The sequence below is a fragment of the Notothenia rossii genome (genome assembly GCF_949606895.1).
Source record: "Notothenia rossii genome assembly, chromosome: 2".
NCBI classification, from domain to species: Eukaryota; Metazoa; Chordata; class Actinopteri; order Perciformes; family Nototheniidae; genus Notothenia; species Notothenia rossii.
Genome location: NC_136904.1, coordinates 23,118,295 through 23,135,295, shown reverse-complemented (window position 1 = coordinate 23,135,295; position 17,001 = coordinate 23,118,295). Strand labels below are relative to the sequence as shown.

The 17,001-nt window shown below is 39.7% G+C and overlaps 1 protein-coding gene across 6 annotated transcripts in view; it reads left to right on the top strand.

Moving 5' to 3' along the window:
• The window catches only part of LOC307028832 (protein diaphanous homolog 3-like), a 218,784-nt gene that overhangs the window by 164,083 nt on the left and 37,700 nt on the right, over nucleotides 1-17,001 (top strand). The window lies entirely within an intron of this gene.

Below are 17,001 nucleotides of genomic sequence, written 5' to 3'. Positions count from 1 at the left end.
CACACACACACACACACACACACACACACACACACACACACACACACACACACACACACACACACACACACACACACACACACACACACACACACACACACACACACACACACACAGCCTCTCGTAGACACTTAGCTTTTTGTCACAGGGCCATGTATGCATCTCAGGCCTCTGGGCTTAAGAGCTTCATTAGTCTGGCAGTAGCTTTGATTAGCATCCTCGTGTGTACAAATTAGCAAACACACTCAAGTGATCCTATGAAGAAATTCTCACTCCAGAACTTTCTGTAAATGTATGGACACTTCACACGCATGTGATTATCCCTGCCATTCAGGAGAGGGAAGTTTCACCTTAACCAAGTTTTGTGAAAGTATTTTTAATGACGTTGATGAAGAAATACGTTGTTGGAGAAAGGGTGTGAATGTGAAAAGATGTATAGAGTATAGCTTGTGCGCTTGCTTTGTCCAAGCCTTTTTCTTCCATTCAGGTAAAAGTTCCTTCAGGTGCTGCCTGCTCTGTAATAACCATACTTGACATTTCCCTCTCCTTCAGCCTGTGGAGACTAGCAGATGCTTTCCATTCCAGGTGAACCCATTAAGGCTTCCTCTTCTCTACTGCTTCCACCAGCCTGTCCTTTGGCATGGTCCTTCTGAATGTCAAAACTCACTGTTTAGCATCACAATAAAGCAGAGACTGGGCAGAGGAGCAAAGGCAAGGAAATGGCTGGTGCCTAACAAAGGTCACAGACAAAAAGATTATTTTAAAAAGCATGCCATAGCTCATTCAGTGCTGTAGCACCAGACATTTTTCATGTTCTGTATTTCTGTTGCTTGAGACATCCAATTATTGATCTTTAAAGAGTAATTACTGTACTGCTCAGTTTGTTGACTTTTCTTCTACAACCAATAGAACGAATAGAATAGAGCCACACATTTTGTGAAAGCACCTGATGTTGGATAGTCTGGCTGTACAATAAGTGAATATATCCCAAAATATGTGTTGTTTTTCTGGAGTTTCTATCTTCTTATTTGATCAGACACTGTTACAAAATGAAAGTGAGATTAGGACATATTTTGTAAGGCTTGATGGAGAAAGATATTTAGTTCAGCCCCTCCACAGGGTGTTTGGCATTTGATTTTTGAAAAGGATTGCAGGATTTCATTTTCTAGTTGAATCAAAGTGGAGGGGCACAAGCTGGCTGAGTAATATTGGAAACATTAGATCTTGCTGTTGCTTTCAACTTGCTGATTGTAACATGCATATCGCCAAATACGCAAAAGCAAAAATAAAAAGCTCATACATTTTTCCCAACCTGATAGACCTCAGTTGTGCCTGTTGTTGGAAGAGAGTCAAACATGAACCTTCTTTGGGTTCCTCTTCAATGATAAAATGTCCGAGCCTCACAGAACCCTTTTCAAAAATGTTTTCCATCTAGCTTTCATAATGAAGTAAAAATGTGTGGGAGACAGTAAAACATATTTTGTAAACAAGCCATATTAATCACCCTTAATTAATGAGTCACATCAGAGCCCAGTGGGAGAAGGGGTTAGCATTTGTAACAAATTCAACAGAAAATGGATTGACAGAATATAATTAATGATTTAGGGCTTTATACCATAATCTTTGGAAAACTAAATCATACAATAATTGATCACGTTTAATCTTAATACACGTTTTGATTAAAGGGAAAACATAATAACCATGCCCAGAAGACTGCATTATTGTTTTGGTTGTCAGGCTGTGGCGTCTCTGGCTAGTCTTGATTTGTGTACAAACCTGATTATTTTTCTAAACGTGGAAGGTAATTATCCCGGCTAGTTTAAATGGTAATTACAATGTCAGACAAAGAGGAAAGAGGATGTCTAAATGTATTGCAGATAGTTATGCATTTGTCCACACAGGCAGCCACACAGATATACACGCTCATATTCAGCATGCAGGCACATCTCCAGCCAAACACAATTATTTCTAACATTTGTTTTGATATAACGTACCTCACATTTGCAAGCAAAAATAATAGAAAATTGCCTATTTGCTTCTTCAGTATGAAATGTTCTGATACTTGCAAATAAACAGAGCAGGTCTAGCAGGGATGTAGCCGGCTGTATTGGCTTTTATTGTTTTATGTACCTCATTACTCTCACTTCGAGTTCTATTCATAATGAAATCTGCAGTTGTTATACACATAGTGTAGAGCGAGCTTCTAAATGCTTCCAGAACAAAATAATTTCATTTTCTTTAAAAGAATAAAGAAAGACATAATTCCAATGTGGCCGTTTCCCACTTAAAGTTTGCCTTATGCCCTTGCAAATCTTTTTAATATATCCTTTGGCTTGGATCAGAAGCAAATAAATGAATTACAGTACTCTGTTCTTCTAACTCGGCACCAATAATGTATACAGCTTGGCTGTGGGTCTTCATAGACAAACATTTCTTAAATTAGGAGCCAATTTTGCAAAGATCTTTTTGCATGTTTAGATATTGTGCATGTTTAGTGGCGGCTCCTTTGTTGATGCCAATGACACATGTAGCATTTGGCAGGTCCAGAGGGTTTGTCAAAAAATAGAATTGTTGAAAAGAGTTCATTGTTGGTGGGGAGTGTTTTTAAGATTTAGCTCAGAGTACACTTTGCAGCCATTTTTTCCTTTCATCAACTCGACTCTTTTCTCACCCTAAAATTGAGCTTTGAGCTTAGATATCTTTACCAACAATACCTAAATAGTGTGGTGTTCATATGTTAACTGTTTAAAAATGAGTACAATGTATTTTGGTGGCATTTAACATGTACTGTAGTTGTCATTGTACAACAGCAGGAATGGATTTTTGCAATATTTATTTTTCAGTTCCATGAAAACTATTCCCATTGCAGCACAAAGATCAGGGCACATATATATGTATATATATACACATATATGTACGGGTGGATGTTCAAGTACCGGTACTTTCTGATCAGAGGAACAGAAGTCGCACCCCGAGTTAATTGGACATGAAATGATTGTTAGATTACCTGCAATAACTGTGAGGGGTTTTCTAATTTGTGCAATTGAACACTTGACACCACTTGTGCTGGATTTACATGGGTGCCACTGTGTACAGCGCTTCTGGCATAGAAGAATTCAGTTAGTATAGTTCAGTGTTGGAATTGAAATGCTAATGGCACTATCGCAGCACTATGGATGTGTCGTACATTTTCAGTTTGTCTCAATTCTATTTAAACATACAGGTGTATATATATATGCATAGTACCGTATATGAGCTAATGCTTTGCAATTATTAATGGTCACAGTAATTATTCAAGATTCCAATGGCTTAATGTCATATCAAAAACACATTTTCTTTTTCTAACAATAAGGGATATGAGCCTTATGCTAATGTAGACTTGTGGATAATTTATTTATATAGTTTGCATTAGGGCTACACGATATTGAAAAAAACTGACATTGTGATATTTTTTTGCCCTGCGATATATATTGCGTTTTTTTAAACTATATTTAACTGGATGAAGGATTTTAGTCACGGACGTCTGGATCTTAACTGGTTGACTCATCATCCCTTAAGTCATGATCTAACATGTCATGATAACGCATGTGGCTTACCCTCAAATAAGGGGGTTCATCTGTGAATGAAGAAGAGAAGAACCTTTTTGTATCCAAAATAGTTCCAGATGGCAGATGTTGCTTTTCTTTTTGGAAGTAAATCTTCATTCTCACCGGTATTGTCCTCCTGTTCCTCGCTCATTTTTTACCGGTGTTTTGATGGTCTGCAAACTAGCGGGGCGGGGCCTGCTGTGATCTGATCAAGAATGATTGTGATTGGTGGTTTGCTGTGCATGCAGAGCCTGCATGTCACTCACTCAAGTACCCCTGACATGAGAGCCGCGCAAGTTTTCCTTTTGTAGCAAGCAGCAAAATAATTGTAACATGACGTGTTTGAGTTAATTTACCTACTTAATATCGCACGTCCTAAAAAAAAACGCACGTCCCTGCGATGTGAATATCGCGCATGCGCATATCGCAGTTATCGCCATGACACGATATATCGTTCAGCGCTAGTTAGCATATAAAACAAATTGTTTTACTATTAAAACGGATATTCCCCATTGCTTGGAATTTTGGACTATTTTCACACTGGGCTGACACTGACTTTGTTTCTTTTATTTCTATCCCAAAACAATATCCAGTGTGACTGTACTTGTGTTTTGTCATCAACAACCTCCACTCCACTGAAAACATATACTGTGTGAGATAGCAGCAACCCAATCTGAGCAGTACTGCATCGTGTGTCCATGTGGATCATCTGTTGATAGCATGGCCTCGATGTGTTGAGCAGTTTTAATGAGCAAAGTCCACAGTATAGCTTCACCAGACAGACTGTTTATTTTTTCACACCAAAAGTATTTCTATTCAGTTGTGGTGTTCTCAGTTATGGAACAGAAAATGTTCCCACATACACAAAACATCCCCCTGGGTGCTTTCACATCCTCTTTAACATCTTTTTTTTCTCCATTCGTTACAGGGACCAGTTCCTGACTTGTTATACCTTATGCATCACACATTTTTAGCATTTGAGTTTGTGGATTTGAAAGAGAGTTGCTCATGTTTACTATGCTTCTGTAGACTCTCTTATACCAAAGGAGTGACAACTGAATTATGAAAGTGAACGTTGTTGCTTCACAATAATTGATTTCAGGATTACATTTGCAATCTTTTGAAGAAACCCTTCCTGTTTGTTTGAAAGATAATCACTTTATTGATCCCGCACTGGGGGAAAATGATATTTTGCAGCAGCTCAAGAGTCTATGTATAGGACAGGAACAAAAGGGGAAAAGACAGAGAAGAAGACTCTTAGAAGAGATCGTCAGGAGTAGGCCTTGGCAACTTAAACTAGACTACAGTGGAAAGCTTTATGAAGATATCACCAAAATCCTTATTTGCCCTTCTCTCTCTCTCTCTCTCTCTCTCTCTCTGTCCCTCTCTCTCTATCTCTATCTCTCTTCTCTCTCTCTACTCTCTCCCTCACTCACACTTGAAGTGGCCCTTGGATAACATCTTCCGTTATTGTTCTTTTCTCAGTACAAAGACAAAGTGTAAGAGTGTCCAGCCTGCATCGGCTCAGAAGTGTGAGAGGGTTAATGAACAAGGCTTATCCACCAAGGAAGGTTTTAGAGAGAAGAGTGTAGCTGCCTGTTAATCATCCATCAGCCTCTCCAGTGAGCCCAGCCTGAGCTCTGACAATGTAAGGTGTTTGGGCTACAGCAGAGGGGACATGATTTATCAGAGAGGTGAGTGATTACATGGAGCCTCTGTACGTGAGCGAGACAGTCAAAACTAAAAGATGATCCAATATCGCTCATGCAAGAAATAGTGAACGGGTTTCTGTACAAAAAATAGCCAGGTGAAGGAACTGTGGATAAATGAATTGTGGGTGCGTTTAAGCTTGAGCAGAGAACATTGTAAAGGGTTCAAAAGTGACATTTTCTTCTAAAATAAATATATAATAGCCTGTAAGAGCTAAAAGTGTTCTTGATGGCTTGATGACATTTTCTAGTTAATTACTATAATCACTGGCCTTCCGGCTTGTCATTCTGCTGTGTCACTTTTAAAAACATCTTGCTTTTAACAAAATGACTAAATTAAGCATATTTTCCTTTTTTAATGGATTATTATCTGTCTTAGGTGTTAGCGAGGAGAAAATGATGGGCACCAAAATAGATCAGGGAAAGAGAAAAGTCTCTGATCTTCTCCTGGAAATGTAGTGGAATCAAATAATGAAACACTTAATGTTAAACCACTGCACTTTTCATGTGCAAATTCAACTTCAGACATTGACAGTTCTCACTGGCTCTGTAGATGACTGGTTTGGATCCCACTTATATCATCTTTTTTTTATTAGATGTAAGTCATTACCTTTTGTTTCGTCCCAGTTCCCAAGACCGTGAAGGATTTGTACTTTGATGAAGGGGTAAAGGAGTTGACATCCACTTTCGTAGGCTTAAATGATCGACTTTGAAGATCCAAACAGAGATAAATAAATACCAACAAACAATGACTACAGACCATCCCACCTCTGATACAGCTTTATCAAGATTTCAGAGGTGGTTGATTGACGCCTCACAGACGGAGAGCGCGAGGGTGTGGAGAGGAAAAAACATGTGGATGCATATCTGTCTGGAGACTGTTTGTGTGTAGTTTAGTTATTTGAGAAACCCTTTGAACGCCGCCCTAGCTGTTTTTCCTAGTTTGCCAAATGGAGGGGGGAAAGTGCGTTCTTTTACCACTCCAGCTCCAGGTATAACTTTAAGCCCAGAGCAGAACATATGAGTTTCAAATGCTCAAACTGCTATTTTGCTCTCACCAACATAAACTGATCACACTACGCAATGCAGATTAAATGTGGGTCACAATATTGATGTTGTTCGAAAACAAATCTAGATACGTGTTTACATAGGTGCCAAATAAAGCATGATATGAAGCGGCAGTAAGCAGGGTTTGTGACATTTGGGGTTATTGTGCCACATTTAGTGATGACACAATTAGAATTTTGAATGTTAATATTTGGCTCGGTTTGAAGTATTCAGGTTGGTTGTTGAAATTTTGAGTTTTAGAAAGCCTCTGCTCTCTGTGTATATCTATTGATAGATTAACTTTAGCTTTGCCATCTTTTCTCTTCACCTGCAGAAGCTCCTGCCCCGGCAATGTCTTGCTCAGACCACGCCCATCTGATCAATTCACCATCTTTTTCATGTCAACTACACATTTGTTTCTTGAATGCATCTTGCACGGGTGCAATGCTTAAGCACACAAAATCTGACATACATTTAAATACTATGGCAAAGTACTCCAAATGGCCTCGATGGCACATTCGGCTACAGTGTGTGTGTCTGCAATAGCCCATTTTATCACCATGTCACACACAAGGTGAAAACAATACCAGCATTGCTATCACGGCTAATAAATATCAGCATCAAGGCCCTTATCACTTCTATCTGAGCTGCACACTTCTACTGGAAATTGGCAAAATGTGCGGGCTGGGAAAGTAATCTCGCCAATATGTCATAAATCCAGTTTTTTCATTTCATGACCGCCCAGACTTACAGATATCACCTATAGCGGGGGTGTCAAACTCAAGGCCCTTGGGCCAAATCCGGCCCCCGACTTCATTTTATTTGGCCCGCAACAGCGTGCAACAAATATAACACGTTTATTATACGGTTTCATGCCACTTTACAGAAGCACGATGTGCATAAACTACATGTCCCACAGTGCATCTCATTTTGTGACATGCACACTGAAGAGACTTACAATTATTTGAAATTGTTTGCCCTAGACTTCTGCTCTCAGACGTAGTTAATTATGAAGTTATTACCCCATCCCAGGGCTTCTCAACTCCGGACCAAGTTCCGGATCCGGACCACACTGCAAATCAATCCGGACCGAACTCTCTGTTCTATTATAAAGAAATATATATATATATGTATGGATATATATATATATATGTATGGATATATATATATATATATATGTATGGAGATATATATATATATATATGTGTATGGATATATATATATATATGTATGGATATATATATATATATGTATGGATATATATATATATATATGTATGGAGATATATATATATATATATATATGTATGGATATATATATATATATGTATGGATATATATATATATATGTATGGAGATATATATATATATATATATGTGTATGGATATATATATATATATATGTATGTATTTAATCAGTATGTATTTAATCAGCCACCAATTGTGCAAGTTCTCCCACTTAAAAAGATGAGAGGCCTGTAATTTTCATCCTTGGTATACCTCAACTATGAGAGACAAAATGAGAAAAAAAAATCCAGAAAATCACATTGTCTGATTTTTAAAGAATTGATTTGCAAATTATGGTGGAAAATAAGTATTTGGTCAATAACAAAAGTTCATCTTAATACTTTGTTATATACCCTTTGTTGGCAATGACAGAGGTCAAATGTTTTCTGTAAGTCTTCACAAGGTTTTCACACACTGTTGCTGGTATTTTGGCCCATTCCTCCATGCAGATCTCCTCTAGAGCAGTGATGTTTTGGGGCTGTCGCTGGGCAACACGGACTTTCAACTCCCTCCAAAGATTTTCTATGGGGTTGAGATCTGGAGACTGGCTAGGCCACTCCAGGACCTTGAAATGCTTCTTACGAAGCCACTCCTTCGTTGCCCGGGCAGTGTGTTTGGGATCATTGTCATGCTGAAAGACCCAGCCACGTTTCATCTTCAATGCCCTTGCTGATGGAAGGAGGTTGTCACTCAAAATCTCACGATACATGGCCCCATTCATTCTTTCCTTTACACGGATCAGTCGTCCTCGTCCCTTTGCAGAAAAACAGCCCCAAAGCATGATGTTTCCACCCCCATGTTTCACAGTAGGTATGGTGTTCTTTGGATGCAACTCAGCATTCTTTCTCCTCCAAACACGTCTAGTTGAGTTTTTACCAAAAAGTTATATTTTGGTTTCATCTGACCATATGACATTCTCCCAATCATCTTCTGGATCATCTAAATGCTCTCTAGCAAACTTCAGACGGGCCTGGACATATACTGGCTTAAGCAGGGGGACACGTCTGGCACTGCAGGATTTGAGTCCCTGGCGGCGTAGTGTGTTACTGATGGTAGCCTTTGTTACTTTGGTCCCAGCTCTCTGCAGGTCATTGACTAGGTCCCCCCGTGTGGTTCAGGGATTTTTGCTCACCTGTGATCATTTTGACCCCACGGGGTGAGATCTTGCGTGGAGCCCCAGATCGAGGGAGATTATCAGTGGTCTTGTATGTCTTCCATTTTCTAATAATTGCTCCCACAGTTGATTTCTTCACACCAAGCTGCTTACCTATTGCAGATTCAGTCTTCCCAGCCTGGTGCAGGTCTACAATTTTGTTTCTGGTGTCCTTTGACAGCTCTTTGGTCTTGGCCATATTGGAGTTTGGAGTGTGACTGTTGGAGGTTGTGGACAGGTGTCTTTTATACTGATAACGAGTTCAAACAGGTGCCATTAATACAGTTAACAAGTGGAGGACAGAGGAGGCTCTTAAAGAAGAAGTTACAGGTCTGTGAGAGCCAGAAATCTTGTTTGTTTGTAGGTGACCAAATACTTATTTTACAGAGGAATTGACCAATTAATTCATTAAAAATCCTACAATGTGATTTCCTGGATTCTTTCCCCCCATTCTGTCTCTCATAGTTGAGGTATACCTAGGATGAAAATTACAGGCCTCTCTCATCTTTTTAAGTGGCAGAACTTGCACAATTGGTGGCTGACTAAATAATGTTTTGCCCCACTGTGTATGTATATATATATATATATATATATATATATGTATATGTATATATATGTATATTTTAGGGATGCACCGAATATTCGGCCACCGAAAATGATCGGCCAAAAATGGTTAAAAAGGCCCTTTCGGCCGGAAGGGTTTTAGCACCGAAAAAATATCACCGAATGTCAGAGAACAGGGTTACGTTGATCATACTCCGCATATTTGTCCGGGTGTTTTGATTTCAAGTGGTGGAGTAATCCCGAAGTGGTGAAAGTCTTTGCAGTTACACCCCCTCGAGAAATGTCAGCTGAACACGTTTTACAAATCGCAATCCGCGCCTCTGCTGACTCTGATATTTTTAAATATCTCCAAGCGGCAGACATGTTGGCTGTGAGCCAGCCGCGAGCATGGTCGCGCGCCATGCTTGTCGCCGCGTTTTGATTACGTCAACTTATAGGTCCATTTGTTGTTGTTGAAGGCCTGGCTGTTACAGTCTTTATTTACACTATTTTGTTGTAGGCCTACTGGCCTAGATGTTTATGCAGTTTTAAAGCACCTTGGCTTTGTTCTGAAGGCACTTTGTTGTAGTTATCCTACAGAGAAAAGAAAATGCACTTGACTTGGAATGAATGTACTGTATGCATTCAAAAGTGCTGAATAAATGTTTTATGGACCCATAATAGTGATTATTATTTAAGTTAAGTTTTGCCATAATCATGTCTTTTTCCATAATCAGATAGCTGAACAACATTGGTAAAAAATGTATACATTATATATATATATTTCTATATATATATATATATATATATATATATATATATATTTCTATATATATATATGTATATATATATATTTATATTTATATATACATATATTTCTATTAATCATTTTCGGCATTCGGTTTTCGGCCAACTGTTTCCTATTTTCGGTATCGGTTTCGGCCAAGAATTTCCCATTCGGTGCACCCCTAGTATATTTATATAGTCTTAAAGTTACAACCGGCCCTTTTGAGTGCAACCTTAATACTGATGTGGCCCACGATGAAATTGAGTTTGACACCCCTGAGCTATAGCATACATTTGTACAGCCAGGTAGCTACAGTGCATTTTAAGCAATACTTGACATCAATACCATATACATTTGTGTGACATGCTTGTGGCCATTGTAATCAGGGCCTCAACTACTTTAACACACTCAAATGAATTATTCTTTCCCATTATGGCTCTCGAAAGTCACAGGGTCAGTTGGGCCGCATTCAATTTACTTTTCATTTATCGTTTTGATGTAGCAACGGGAATGTCAGAGATGGATATCTGAAATCCCAGCAGATAATACTGAAACTGTCTGCACGGCTAGATATCACTAGGTGTCATAAAATGTTTCTTTTTATAATTTGTGTGAACTGACCCTTCAAGGTGAGTTACAGCACAATGTTTTGAGTAAAGCCGTCTTGACCTTATGCTTTGTGATAAGGTTCTGTAGTGAATAGCTGATAGGTGTCTCTGGATAAGCTCAGAAGAAGTCCAAGACGGAAATTGAAAAGGAGAAGGAAAAGGACAGGGATGCTTGGCTCAAAGTTAAAACAAATGGGATAAACAATGTCAAGAGACAGGTGTCTATTTCTCTTTTTTGTCACTCACTTCCCCCTCTCTCTCTGTGGCTTTCTCTGTCTCTCACTCGCAACTGATGAAATTGCCAATGATTTATAACAAATGTCAGTGGCAGGCGCAGAAGACTGCTGTTTTGTCCCTGTCAGAGCCAAGTAGAGCCTGAGGTAGGCAGCTTTGCTTATCAATCAAAGCCTCTCTCCTCTCCTCCAGCACACTGTCAGTACAAAGCTTACTGGATCACCAGCTCTCAAGACCCAGGGCCAACATGGTTGTCATGGAGATAGCACCAAATGGTAGCAGAGAAGCTGAAGCAAACAGGAAATGACGATAAACCTTCAAGGTGTCACAATGCTGAATGGGGCCCTCAGTATCATGTATTGATAATGTGAGAACAGTGCCTTGGTGGCGCCTGTCTGGATGTGCCAAACAACATCCAAACACCCTGACACATCCACGCAGGTGTGATTGTGCATGGATAATTGGAGTAAACAACACATTAGATCGCTTGAGTATGTCTAAGTTTTAAATTGACAGATTTGCAGATTTCACAGTTGATCTATGTTTACACTCGTGCTATGACATAGTGGCAGTCTCTCTTCTCTCATGAACATACAACTTAAGGATTTGTAAGGAAGAGGCGCCCTTATTTATCTATTTATTTATTTTATATTTGTCATTTACAAACCCTTGACATTACATTTACAGACATTTTACTTTTTCTTCCTTTAAATTCACATCTCACTGTTAGTTTATGAGGAGGTCCTTCTGCTTAGTTAGACTGTCAACTGCTTTGACAGTCAGGTGAAGTTGGTGTCATTTGCTCTTAGCCAACGAAGTACAGCTTGCACAAAGAAATGACAGTGAGTAACCTGAACCATTAAAGCTGTGAACCCTGAAAAGGCTGGCCACTGTTTTTCTGCGAAATAAATAGAAACCCTTCATTCTGTGGTGGAGAGACAACTGTCTTCAGGTAAATGAGAACAAAAGACATGAGGATTCATTGTAAATGTATTGTTCCTTTTATTTAAAAAATGATGGGGAGCCTTGGTTTGCAAACACGTTTTAACAGTGTTTATATAGCAGTTTTAATATGCTTATTGTGCAGAAAGTACATCTCATTATTTTAGTTAGTTCCAAGTACGTTTCCAAAACCACCAAGATATCAAAAACAAAACCAATGTGCTCATGAATGTGAAGGAATATTAACACAGGAAATACATTTCAATAAGCCATACCTATGCAAATTCAATTTGCCCATCTCTACCCAGTCAGCAATAGAGAATGTTCCCTAAAAGCAGATTAATTGGATAATGGCTTTCTCCTTCTTCCGTTACTCCTCTGGCTTGTCATTAACAATTACTGATTCTTTCATGGTTTGTGGTCCATTCTGCCGTTCCTTGCTAAGAGTACACTGTGACTTAGCAGTTTTAATTTAGCTCCTTTAATGTTGCCTTAAAGCTACAGTTTATTATTTTTGCTGTAGTCTCTGGTTGTCTTGTTACTACACTTTGACATCAGCAGATGTACTCAATCCGCTATGTTGCGTTGTCTGTTCATTTGATGAGTATTTGATTTTTAGATAAACACTGCATTTTATAAACAATCATTTTTTGTCATTAGCTTATTGACTTTCAATAAATAAAGGAAGACTTTCATGTGTTATCATCTACAGTGTTCAGCAAAGACTTCCTATAAGTTCTAAAATTGTGAATTAATATAACCCTATGTCTATATAGAATATAGTGCATGGTGTGTTAAGACTATTTTAATTTTTTTCTCCATTCTATATATAATTAAGAGGATTTATTTCACATAAAGTGCATCATTGGACATAAGTAACATTACAGGTCTCCGCACTAATTTACGTATACATGGTTTAACTAACAGTGTGCCTGATGACAACAGCCTCATCATGGCTCATTATATAGAAATAGAGTGAGAGTGTGTGGAAGAATGTCACACGATAGCATCCATCATACATGAAAGAGGATCTTTTAAGTATGCCACAAAGAGAAACTGCGGCTCAAATATCAGGGTTTCATTCTGGTCATGTCCTTCAGTTGAAGACAAGTGGGTTAGTTTAATCGTGTTAATTGGGAGGAACATGTTTGCAAGGTAAGCATGAAGTTCCAGTGCTTTAGACTTGTAAATAGAAACCACCATGTAAGTGCTTGAACACACCACTGATTATTTCACAGTGACACTGTGAAATAATCTAGAGAGCAAAGTTATTTTAATGGCTGCCATCTGAGAATCCCTGTCCCATATGTTCTGTGAGTGAAAAGATGGCAGTCATAGCATGAGGTGTCTATTTGATCAGCCCAATCTCATTCCCGCCCTACTTTTTTAAGACTAACATGATTTTTTTTTTTGTTGTAATCCCTTTTTTTCATCTGTACTGCAGGTTAGGTTTTCTCCCTTTCCAATAAATTGCTTTGCTTTAAGAATCTGATTTTCATCAATTTGTGTTTTTGTGCACTTGTAACAGGTGGGTATCAGCGCCATATAGATAGAATTCTTAGATTAGATTCTATCTATATGGCGCTGGTGGGTATGGTGCATTGATTGCCTGCTACTAGTAACCGGGGAGAAAGTTAATTGCTCGTTGTTTTAAGCATTTGTTAAGGGGAAAATGATTATATGTATAAATGGTAATGTAGTTTAATTGTAGGATGTTTGGAAAGGATGAGAAGGTATTCTGTCTATGCTTGTTTGTGTTCGTTTTGGAGTTGTCTGATCTGTTAAACTGTGATCGACTAGATGGCCTTGATCTGGGAGACGGAGATCGATAGCTCTTGTCTCCGCCCACATATCTGGGGGGTTTCACCATGGATGTATAATAAGGCCCATTCACAAACCGCCCCCTACACCCTACCCCTCCGTTTGCGTGTTCACACGGAGGGTCCGCCATATTGAGGGCTGTTCCAAACCAACGAGTGTGGAGCGGTGTGGAGGAGGTGTGGGCTATCAAGCCCTCAAACAGCGAGTCTGCAGCGGTGCTGACTTGAGACCGGTCTCTACCTGACCGGAGTCACGCTGTGTGTGTCCGTCAGGAAACAAGCTGTTAACAAGTAGTTCCAGCTAACATCCACTGATAAACTGCGATGTTAACAACCTCATGATAACCTCATATGTTTTATCTTAGGATCATACCTGTGTTTAGTCTAGAAAATGGTATGTGTGCATTTTATTATAAAGTTGTGTATATTTACAGACTGTTGTAAAAACTAAGCAGCTTATAAACATCAGGTTTAAAACTAAAAGAGCTTTACAAAAAAGTAACAAAATGAAAGATGTTTGGAGTTTTATTTGAGTTATTAATTTACATTTTTTGTCTAAGAGATGCTGATTTGAAACCGTTGTTACATACAGTTACGGCACTTCCTGTTTCTGCCGGAGAGAGGGGAGGCCGTCCCAAAGCTTGCTGCTGTATTTACTCCCTCCATCAGACAGGAGGGAGCCTCGTTGAGCAGCGAGTGTGGCTACAGACAGAGTTCACTCCATCACGGAGGGGTAGGGTCGAGGGAGTGGTTTGGGATTGGGCCTAAGTTTCGCGCATCGATATATATAAACACTAGATGACTCAACCGCGCTGCTGGCCAATGGAGACCGACGTTGCCACATGGCGGCCATCTTGCCACAGGCTCATTCATAACATTATGTCTATGGTGCACTATTGAAATAACTGTAGATTGCTCAATTTTCAACCAATTTTCAAACGGTTTGTTATAAACATCAAAGATGTAGTTATGATACTGCACACTTATAATTATAATCATGAACTTTTGTTTTTCAATATTTCTTGTTGTCTCCTGTATCATAGCCATGCTAATAATGTTTATAATAAACCAAACCGTTTGTAAAGCAGTCAAGATTTCAGCGAGTTCAGAGTATTTTTGTGCAGATCACTCACCTTACAACAGCTGTAGCAGCAGTTGTTGACTATGGCAAGATGGCCACCAGTGAGCTACGCTGGCAACTCCCCCTTGAGCCTTGAGCTATCTATGGTTTCGCTGCACTTTCCTCACTCGAGTAAAATACCGGAGAATGAAATCTAACTTTGACTCTTGTCATAATTCTCCCCTTTTATCAGGTATGTACAAAGCATAGTACAAAAACATAGCAAATTGGTCTTGGACTTACAATAAGTGCGTTCGACCAACAAGATACAAACTTGAAGAAAACAGAATCATATAAATACATCAGGTTTCGTAGAGCTAAAACATTTCAAGTGCTACTCAACTGGCTTTAGATAAGCCAGTCCTTTATTAATATATACTGTAAGTGCTTTGTTAGTAATTCTATCACTCGAAGTGGAATCGAAAGAGATAAGTTTTCAGTCTGCGCCGGAAGATGTGCAAGCTATCTGCTGTCCTGATTTCAACGGGGAGCTCATTCCACCATTTTGGATCCAGGATAGCAAACCCACTTGTTTTTGCTGATGGGAACTTGGGTCCCCCTCGCAGTGTGGGTGCAGCGAGCTGTTTGGCTGATGCAGAGCGGAGCGCATGAGCTGGGGTGTATGGTTTAACCATGTCCTGGATGTAGGAAGGGCCAGATCCATTCACAGCATGGTACGCAAGTACCATTGTCTTGAAGTGGATTCTAGCAGTTACCGGAAGCCAGTGAAGTGAGCGGAGGAGCGGCGTGTTGTGGGAAAATTTAGGAAGGTTGAAGACCAGACGAGCCGCTGCATTCTGGATGAGCTGCAGAGGTCGGATGGCACATGCAGGTAGACCAGCCAGGAGGGAGTTGCAGTAGTCTAGGCGTGAGATGACAAGAGCCTGGGCCAGAACCTGCGTCAGGTTTCTGGGTCAGCTGGGGACGTGTCCTCCTGATGTTGTAAAGCGTGTATCTGCAGCAGCGGGTTGTAGCAGCGATGTTTGGAGGGAAAGTGCAGAGCCTAAAACTCCAAGTTCTTGGTGAGTGCGAAGGAGGATCTGATGATTCACCGTGTCAAATGCAGCAGACAGGAGGAGAGGGAGGCTGCTTTAGTAGTGTGCAGTTCCTCAGAGACAGCAAGGAGGGCCGTTTCTGTTGAGTGACCTTCCTTTAAACCAGACTGGTGTGGATCCAGAAGGTTGTTCTGATGGAGATAACAGGAGAGTTGTTTAAAGACAGCGCGTTCAAGTGTTTTAGACAGAGACGGGAGGAGAGAGAGACAGGCCTGTAGTTTATAACTTCGGAAGGGTTGAGAGTGGGTTTCTTTAGGAGACTCACTCGAGTAAAGTACCGGAGAAGGAAACCTAACTTTGACTCGTGTCATAATTCTCTCCTTTTATCAGGGGCGTAACCATAGACTGTAAATGCGCAACACACTTAAGTGCAAGTAAGTAAGTAAGTAGAGTTGCAGCGGACCGGCAGATTTCTGGGAGTTTGTTCCAGATATTTGGAGCATAATAAATAAACACTGCTTCTCCATGTTTAGTTCTGAGTCTAGGGACAGAAAGTTCTGGATGGTTCATAATTTAGCAGTGGGTCAGAAATGTATTTTGGGCCTAAACCATTCAAAGCTTTATAAACCAGCAGCAGTATTTTTGAAATATATTCTTTGACACACAGGAAGCCATTGTAAAGACTTCAGAACAGGAGTGATGTGATCCACTTTCTTAGTGTTAGTAAGGACTCGAGCAGTGGTGTTCTGAATTAGCTGCAGCTTTCTAATAGATTTTTTTGTGAGACTTGTGAAAACACCATTACCGTAGTCCAGTCTACTGAAGATAAAAGCATGGACAAGTTTTTACATTTAAATTCATTTATTTTTCTGTGGTTCACCTTTAGGGAATGAGGATGATGTGCTTTTTCCGTGTCATTCAGTGGTCAGTGGTGTTACTCTCAGGACTGCTTGATCTCCAATGCTGAGCCCAGATATTTCTCTCACTAGTATAGAGGTTTTTTTTTAAGCACAAGCTGTGCTGAATTTTTTCGATAATAGGTTTTTACTTGTGTGCGCGCATGTGTGTGCATGTACTGTGAGCTGGTTGAGTTGAAACCAGAGCCTGAAAGAAGCTAAAGGGACCCTAAGAAAAGTAAAAGGTGTAAAGAAGGAAGGATATTCTGGTCAG